A 9,764-nucleotide genomic window follows, 5' to 3' on the forward strand; every position below is an offset into this window, starting at 1 on the left:
CTTCCTGATTCTCACAGCTATGTATTGGCCTAACAGCACTGGAAATATTAGTGCGAATATTTTATCTCCCACTTTTTATTTCTGGCTATCAAATGCATCTCTTTTAAGAAACTTTGTTCCAATAGTTTCCAGCCCACACACTGCAGCTATCAATTATTTAGAGGCTGGGCTTTCTGTTCCAGCTGAATTTGTGAGATGTTTCAATGAGAACAAATAATTTGTTTCTCTACCAGCTCAACTATTTTATGATTCAAAAAGCATCCTTGGAGCCTGGGATACTTTTGTGTGTGTAGCATAAAGTCTGAATTCATTTACGTTAACATTGCTTTGAGCATATCTTTGTGCACTGTGACTCTAGCATGCAACCATTTGGCCACTGCTAACAGAATAAGGGGCTCTTCTGGGCAATTTGAGTGCAAGGCACACATCTATACCTGCCTTCCCCAACCTACTGCCCTGCAAATATTTTGTATGAAAGAGCCAAATAGGTTTTGGGTTTGATGGGAGTTGTTCAAAACAACTGGGGGCACCATGTTGAGGAAGTCTGTTCTACATAAACTTGACATTTTGTTAGTATTAAATTGGAGAGAGACGCTGCATACAGCTTAGCAATTATGTCATATGCACAAATCTCGAGTCATAGATTATTTTCAAGCACAACAAAACCAAGATTCCTTCTATTCTGGTAAATATAGTGGCACCCCTATATCCAAGTGATTTCAACCGGGAAAGAAAGTTCAATCAATATTTAGAGAACATGTAGACGCTACTAGGATAGTCTTACATGTTAGGTGTGCACTTCTAATTACCGTATTTTTCACCCTATAGGACGCACTTTTCCCCCTCGAAAAATGAAGGAAATGTGTGTGCGTCCTATGGGGCGAATGCAGGCTTTCGCTAAAGCCTGGAGAGCAAGAGGGGTCGGTGCGCACCGACCCCTCTTGCTTTCCAGGCTTCAGGAAGCTATCCGCAAGCCTTGGGAGCCTGGCGGGAGTTCCCGCCAGGCTCCCAAGGCTTGCGGACAGCAGCCTGCAGCCCGAAACCCAGGGAGTGCAGCGGAGCGCGCCCCGGGCTTCGGGCAGATATCCGCAAGCCTGGGGAGACCGGCAGGAGTTCCCGCCGGTCTCCCCAGGCTTGCGGATAGCAGCCTGCATTCCAAAGTTTTATCTCTCTGAGGTCGAACCTACACATATAGTGGAAAGAGGTGGTAGAATAGACTGCCACTTTCATGCTGCTCTTCAAGCGGTCAGGGGTGGGGTGTCATGCTTTCTTAAATGCTCTCCTGAATGAAAAAGCCTGCAATTAAGAGACCTAGCACAGGATATCAATATGTACAAAAGGATTTTGGCTTACCAAACAAGCCACTGAGCAGTTTTTGCAATGTAAGCATTTTGGACTAACCATTTGCAGAGCATCTGTATCTTCAAACCTTTGAGAAGACTTAGCTGGATCTGCCCAGAGAAGCAACCTGTTTTATATTGGGGGTTCTCAGACTAATATAAGGTAGACATACTTTATCTGTGAGGAATGTAATAGGAAACTATAGTGCTGCATTCAGCATAAGCAATGCTGTTGTGTTGCCTTTCAAAAGGTCTTTCCTCAACCTGAGGGTGTGTCATCTGTAAATGTTTCTTCCATTTTATGTGCCTTAAACATCACAAGGTAACTTCTCCCTCCCTCCCTGGTATTGTTTCTCCCCGCTTCGTAACCTTTTATTTTATTTGTATAACGGATTATTCTTCCTCTTCCCCTTGTTTGTGATTCACTGAAGAAGTTACATTAAAAAATAGATTTGTTTTATTTTAGAGCATTAATGTGACCCCTAATGTAAATACACTAGTCAGGCAGCATATAAAATACAATTATGGAAAACGATTACAAGACAGGGTCAGCAGTTTAAAAAATCATGAAGGGTCAGATCCAGCGTGGTGAGAGAGGGATCTTCTTGCACAGTGAGGCTTCTTCATCACTTTCTCTACAGCAGCTCTCATCATGCTCCCAAAACCTGCTCTGGAGGCTTGGAAAGAAGTGAAACCAGAAGTCCCATTGAGCATGTGGGTTTCCATTGTGCAAACAGATGGGCGTTAGTTGTTGCCCCAAGACATTGTCTGCCTCATAAGAGTCTGCCAGAATGGGAAGGTCTCCAGTAGCCATCCAAACAGCGATGGAGGGGGATTAGAGGATCTTTTAACAATAACCTGCTTATAATTTCCTGGGGGTGAGTGGAGGGAAGAGGTTAGATCCCTGCATAATATCTTCAGAGCTGCTTGGGAGAAGAAGGCTCCAGGCCCCCTCTAGTCAAAAGAGGACCAACATTGGAGGACTTTAAGAAGTTCTCTCATCAGCTAGAAACCAGCTGTGTCTTCTACTTCTTGCTATGATGACATGAATGCAAGGTAAGTGTTGATGCTTTTACTACACCTTTCACTCAGTGCTGATCTGATTCTAGCACCTCTGCAACACAGACAATGCCTCATTAAGGATCTACTTTGAAAGGTGGACTGGAATCTACTTTTAGAGTCTTAATTAGCAGAACAGCTGCAGATCCCCTCCAACTAATCCTACAGAAAATCAAAGCTTTTCAAGTGCTTTTTTGTTTGTTTATGAATAGGTGCCGTAGCATAATAGCTATATAGCAAAATACCTATGAAAGAACTGCAAATATCTCTACTAACTGCAGCATTTGTAACAGCTGAATCATTACATTCCTTTCCCAGTACAAATCTCTGCAAAGCAATCAGAGAATCCTGCAGGGAAAAGTTAAAGCAAACAAATTTCCCATCTAAAATACTTAAATGCCCAGTATAAGGCTTGAGATGCCAACAAAATCCCTGGCTGCAGCTACCATAACGGTTATGGAGCCAGATTTACAGAAGCAGACCTCAGAGTTGCAGGCTTTTATGTTCATGGTAAATGAAAAAAGCACAAAAAGTATATATACCATTCTTGCTTTTTTAATGAGCTTGTGACATTGACAACAACCAAGCAGTCTTCCAAACAAATAGACGTTTAGGATTTTTTAGACAATTTTTTGTGTTCACTGCAAGGATTGAGCAGCAAGCTTCGTTCAGGTATCAAAAGTTTACAATTCTGGTAAAAATTTAACTTCTATCTTTTCTGATAATCAGGGCTATATGCAGTGCTTCTTTTCTAAAAAAATGTTTAGGGGTACTCTCATTTTCCTACTCGTATTGAAATACAGCCCCTCAATGAGGCCAAACTTAAATTCACAAAATGTTTAGGGGTATGCACCCCCCCAGAAAAAAGCACTGGCTATATGTAACAGGGTTTTATGAATGTCTCAGTTAAGAGCTAAGTGTGGTATGATGATGATGATTAATCTAATTTATATACTTCTCGGCACCTGAATCGTGGAAAGAAGCATACATTACACTTATACCAAAATCTGAGACTGATAAGAACCAGATTAAGAACTACCGCCCTATATCATTGCTTAATGTGGATTACAAAATTTTTGCAGACATTTTGGCGAAAAGACTGAAGAGGGTTTTGGTGGGTGAGATTCATAAGGAGCAGGCTGGCTTTCTCCCGGGAAGACACTTATCGGACAATGTGAGAAATATAGTAGACATTATGGAGTTGCTTGAAAATCGGTTTCCAGGTGGAGAAGTCAAAGTTAGAAACAGAATTGTTAGAACCCAATACTAAGAATCTGTCTAGAATGTACAATTTGCTGCTGAAATGGAATACACAGGATGAAACGGTTAAATCAGCTATGATTAAATGGGCACAGGACATTGGTCATGACATTATGTTTGCTGACTGGGAACAGTTATGGACCACCGGTATAAAATTTACGGCGTGTAATGCCTTAAGAGAGAATATTATGAAAATGATTTACAGGTGGTACATGACCCCAGTCAAGCTTGCAAAAATTTATCATTTGCCCAATAACAAATGCTGGAAATGTAATGAAACTGAAGGTACTTTCTACCACCTTTGGTGGACGTGCCCAAGGATTAAGGTCTTCTGGGAAATGATATATAATGAAATTAAGAAGGTGCTTAAGTGTACCTTTTATAAAAAACCAGAGGCTTTTCTCCTGGGCATAGTAGGCCAATTGGTGTCAAAGAAAGACAGGACGTTCTTTATGTATGCTACAACAGCAGCAAGAGTTCTACTAGCAAAGTATTGGAAGATACAAGAACTACCCACGCTGGAAGAGTGGCAGACGAAGGTGATTGAATATATGGGACTAGCAGAGATGACGAGCAGAATCCGTGACCAAGGGAAAGAGACAGTGGAGGAAGATTGGAAGAAATTTAAATTTTATCTTAAAAATTCTTGTAAAATTACTGAGTGTTAAAATGTCATGGGTAAAGTATAGCAGATTTGCAGAGATATGATTGGACAAGAGGAAAGAAAAGGGTTATAGAAAGGAATTTATAAGTAATTCGGACCAGGGGTTGCTGAAAAAAGTTTAAAATAAGGATGCAGAAAAGGGAGGCATGGGGAAGTCGTTGAAATTGGGTATATGAAAAAAATTATGAAATTATACATGTTTATATGTTTGTCAGTGTTTGTTGTTTGTATTGTCTTATATTATATGTTGAAAAACTAATAAATTTTTTTTTTAAAAAAAATCTAATTTATATACTTCTCTTTGTCAAGTTACTGGCTAGAATGTCAGACTAGGACCTGGGAGACAACAATTCAATTCCGCACTTGGTCATGAAACCGGGGCCAGTCACTGCCTCTCAGCCTACACAATCTCACAGGGTTGTTGTGGAGATCAAATGAGGAAGGGGAGAGCCATGTATTGGGCTGCTTGGAGAGAAAAAGTGGGATATAAATCCAACAAATGAAGACATCATTAGTAATGAAGGCTATCACTGCACTACTACCGATCTTGCGTTGTATACATTTTATTGCTGTATCCTATCACTTCTGAATGAGAGACGCAGGTGGCGCTGTGGTCTAAACCGCTGAGCCTCTTGGGCTTCCCGATCAGGTTGGCGGTTTGAATCCCCACGATGGGGTGAGCTCCCATTGGTCGGCCCCAGCTCCTGCCAACCTAGCAGATCGAAAGCATGCCAAAAAGTGCAAGTAGATAAATAGGTACCACTCCAGCGGGAAGGTAAACAGCATTTCCATGCGCTGCTCTGGTTTTGCCAGAAGCGGCTTAGTCATGCTGGCCACATGACCCAGAAAAACTGTCTACGGACAAACACTGGCCCAGTAAAGTGAGATGAGCGCCACAACCCCTGAGTCGTCTGCGACTGGACTTAACTGTCAGGGGTCCTTTACCATTTTATCACTTCTGAGAGGCTGAAGAATCTCCTCATTGTTCTGCTGAAGGGCAGAAATGCTTATCTACTTCTTTAAAGAAAACCAAAGCTATGAACATTGGGCTACCCATGTCAGGATATTTTTTTTTATTTACAAAATAAATATGGTTTTGTGGTTTGTCTCAGTGCCACTTTCAAGTCTCATTCCTCTTCACTGGCGATTTGTTTAGGGTTCCCACCCCCTTTTATAAACAGCCATACGAATTTCACATTGCTAATGCAAAATACATTGAAACAAAGTTCCCTGCAGAGCAGAAAACACCCACCCACCCAAAAGAGTGCACATTATAATGACGACCTCTTAGAGCAGAGCTATATGCTCCACTGCCTATGATGCAAGTGGACAGGAGTAGAGAGGTATGGAGTATTTTAGATTACCCAGCAAAGCATTCACCTCTATGTTCATCACTGAAAATGGGGTATAGATAGAAAATTGTGGAAGTACCCAAGCACACGGTATCTCCTCTTAGCTCTGCCCACAGCAAGCCTTGCTGTCTTGTTGGGGCTGAGTGTTTCATCAAGAGGTGCTTGCAGAAAAATTACAATGTAATCAGGAGCATACTTTGGAGATCACTGACAGCAAGAACTTCCACTGCCGTGTTGGGATAATAGAATAGCTACTTCACCACCCATCCCAATTCAATTCAACGTTGCAGCTTTGATAAAAATGACAGCATTAGACATTCCGCAGGCTTCTGCAATAGAAAGGGATTTCAAAGTCCACATAAGTGAATATTCATTGAGTGTCCTATTTGGCTGTGAATTTTCACTGAGTGTCCCATTTTGCTGTAATCTATTTTTTTCCTGCCTTAGATATATGCAGCACTGCACAGGTATTGAAGGAATTTATTTGCATCTTACATCTACGGAATTAGGTTATTCTTTGGCTTTGCATATTATGAGAAGTGATCCTTTTATTATGTCCTCTTAATAAGCATTTCATCTCCTCTGCGGTTTCAAAATTGAAAATCACTAAAGCTAAAGAAAAACCCCATCTGGAGATATTACAAGGAACGTCTGCAATTAGTTCCTTCTAATTACTGTAATCTGAACTATGCTTGTGCAAAGAGCTTAGCTAGCTGGGTTGCGGGCAATTTTCCAATTTATACTATTGCTTTCTTCTTCCTAGTAAGCCTCATTTTGAGTCTGACATACGCACGGATAACAAACTAGGCTCCATATCCCGGTGCACTGCCACGGCTTCTTGAGCATCAGCAGGAGTCTAACTGGCAATTTCGAGTTTCTTCATATGTGGGATGATCTTGTTTTCTACCCCCTGTTGTGTCCTCTTATAATCCAGCCTTGCTGAAAATGTTTACCAACCCACTAAAAAAATTTAAAAAATCCTAAATTCTGTCACATTTTGCAACAGATCCCTGTAAATACCTGGGTTGGCTGACATTCAATGCCCTTTTAAAACTGGGGTGTGTGTTATTGAGTTGTTCTTGTTTTTATTTTGATTATGTATTTTGTGTTTTAATATTGTGTTTTTATCCTGTGAACGGGCCTGAGACCTGCGGGTACAAGGTGGTATACAAATTTAATTAACCACCACCACAACAGATGATTCAGCGGCTGGAAGATCCCCATGAAAATAGGTTGGGCTTTGAATCTCCATATGAATGATTCAAAAACTCCAGTCAATTTATTTAACACCAAGTAAAATTGCAAAAATGTACAAAACGAGTTCAAATTTATGTTGGAAATGTAAAGGGAAGGAAAGTACTTTTTATCACATGGGGTGGACATGCACACTGGTAAAGGCTTTTTGGGAAATGATATATAATGAATTAAAGAAAATGTTTAAAAATACATTTGTTAAAAAACCAGAAGCCTTTTTGTGAGGTATAATATGAAGTATAATAATAATAAGAGAGGATAAAAGACTTTTTATGTATGCAATGACAGCAGCGAGAATGCTACTAGCCCAGAGACGGAAGGAAGGAGTACCAAAGTACCAACAAAAGAAGAATGGCAGACAAAACTGATAGAGTATGCAGAGATGGCGAAACTGACGGGGAAGATCCGAAACCAGGAAGATCAAATATTTTTAAAAGACTGGAGTAAATTTTTAATTTATTTAAAAGACCACTGTAAACAGTTAAAATCATTGGCAGGGATGTAATGACACTTGTAATGTGGAATTAATTATGGTAACTATGGATATACAACAGATGGACAAAGGCAAAAGATGCAGTAAATTTAATTTTAAATATAGAACCCATGAAGGGAGGGAAGGAGGTCTGAAGGTTCAAAAGAACCCTTTATTTTAATGTTTGAAATGGTTAGAGTTAAAATGTATAAAATTGTGGGGGGAAACCCCAAAAAGTATTTTTTTAAAGTTAAATATGAAAAAACAAAACAAAAACTCCAGTCAATTTTCAAGAAATCCAAACCCTGATTAAAACACAGCACCCCCCCAAAAAAAATCCTACAACTGTGAACTATGCTAATACAGTGGTACCTCGGGTTAAGAACTTAATTCATTCTGGAGGTCCGTTCTTAACCTGAAACTGTTCTTAACCTGAGGTACCACTTTAGCTAGTGGGGCCTCCTGCTGTCGCCACGCGATTTCTGTTCTCAACCTGAAGCAAAGTTCTTAACTCGAGGTACTATTTCTGGGTTAGCAGAGTCTGTAACCTGAAGCATCTGTAACCCGAGGTACCATTGTATCTGTATATATCAGATGCTTTTAGCATCTCACCCTTTTTCAAAAACCCTCCCTTGTGGAGTATTCCCTCAGCCTCCTCTTCTCTCCTCTCCTCTCTCCTTGGGAGTCCTCTGGGCAGCCGCTGCTGCTGCCCCTGGTTTCTGAGCCGTCCCAAAGAGAGGTGCCTCCTCACACTGCCCCACAGGGGCCTGGGAAGCACCCCCTAGCCACCCCAGAGGCACCATTTGCCTGCTGAGCTTGTAGCCAGGGGTTCTGCAACAAACAGCTATGCATGCCTTTCAGAGGCAGAGATGCAAGGGGGCATCAGAGAAGGGAGGGAAGGGAAGGGGGACAGAGGCCAGTGTTGCCCACAGCACCCCAACCATCATTCAAGGCACCCCAGGGTGCCACGACCCACTGGTTGAAAACCACTGGTATATATTGCAATTGAGTTCTAACAGGGAGAATTGCTTTGAGTCTGTGACATTTTCCCCGATTGCCTGATCCTAGCTAGTTTCCTCACTAGCTTGAATCTTTCTTCTGCAATGCATTACTGGATCAAAGCCAAGCAGATCACTCAGCGAGGAGGTGCGGTCGGAGATTTAGTGTAAAGTGAGGAGGTGGGCAAATTTCTCTCATCTTTTTCTCTCCTTTATCCCAGGAGAAATCAAAATAGTCTGCTTTGCTACTGTAAATGTGCCAGAAATAAGTGGAAGTGGCCACTTTAGGCTTTTGGTGGCTTTGGTTATTATTTTAATATGGCAGACTTGGTTTTTTGTGCAGTAAGCTAGATGCAATTAATAAAAAATGTATTAGACACAAATTTGTCTGTCTGGTATTTAATGCTTGTAATCTCACCGTTGCTCTCTCCTTGTGGAGCTGGCAGGGCATCTTCAGCTGCTGTTGTGAATCCTGCCTCTAGGGAATATATAGTGTGCATTATGGAAACTTTATCTGGGTCTATTTAATGAACTGTGAGAATCAGAAACACACATCTTACACAGTTAGAAGTAAAAGCCCTGATAAAATTGATCTTCATTTAGAAAGCTTTTCCAACTCTTAGAGCTGATTTAGTAATTCACTCCTTGTTGTGGCTGCCATTTTGATTTGGGTATTTAGCTAGAAGTACTTTATTACTAAAGAAAATGCATCTGTGGAAGCTCTTTAGACACATGTGTGAAATGAAAAAAAGCAAATAAAAAATTTGACTTTGGGGATTGCAAAGCAGTAACTTGGATTGCATTCCCACAGTCTTTTTCTTTTCTTTTCTTTTAAATTTTTAAATTAAATTTTAGTAATACAGAAAAAGAAAAACGAAAAGCACCCTAACGGTGCAAAGACATACAAAAATAAGGCTACTATTTACATACACATACACATAAATCCTTCCTACCCCCATATCTTCCCACCACCACACCCTTTGACAACCCCCCACAACATCTCAACTTCCCTATCTTATAGATTCGATACTATCATTGCAATTTTTAAATTTTAAATTCTGATCTCATTATGACATTCCTAATTAATATTTTCTACTTTACTCCTTTAATCTAAGCATATCAACATTTTGTTTCTTGAACGGTGTTTGTCCATGTATTCTTCAAAACATTGCCATTCTAGCCTGAGTTTTTGGTTTGTCTGTCCTTTTCTTTAAGATTTAAGTTGCAAAAAAAATGTAGATTGGTGGTGCACTTTTTTTAAAAGACATACATTCACTGGGTCTTATTAAATCCCTTCCCCCCTTATAAGAACTTCTCTCAAAGGTTAATTGGATTTTTTTTTTCTTAACATAACAGTCCTATGTT

Source organism: Podarcis raffonei, chromosome 1, assembly GCF_027172205.1.
Source record: "Podarcis raffonei isolate rPodRaf1 chromosome 1, rPodRaf1.pri, whole genome shotgun sequence".
NCBI classification, from domain to species: Eukaryota; Metazoa; Chordata; class Lepidosauria; order Squamata; family Lacertidae; genus Podarcis; species Podarcis raffonei.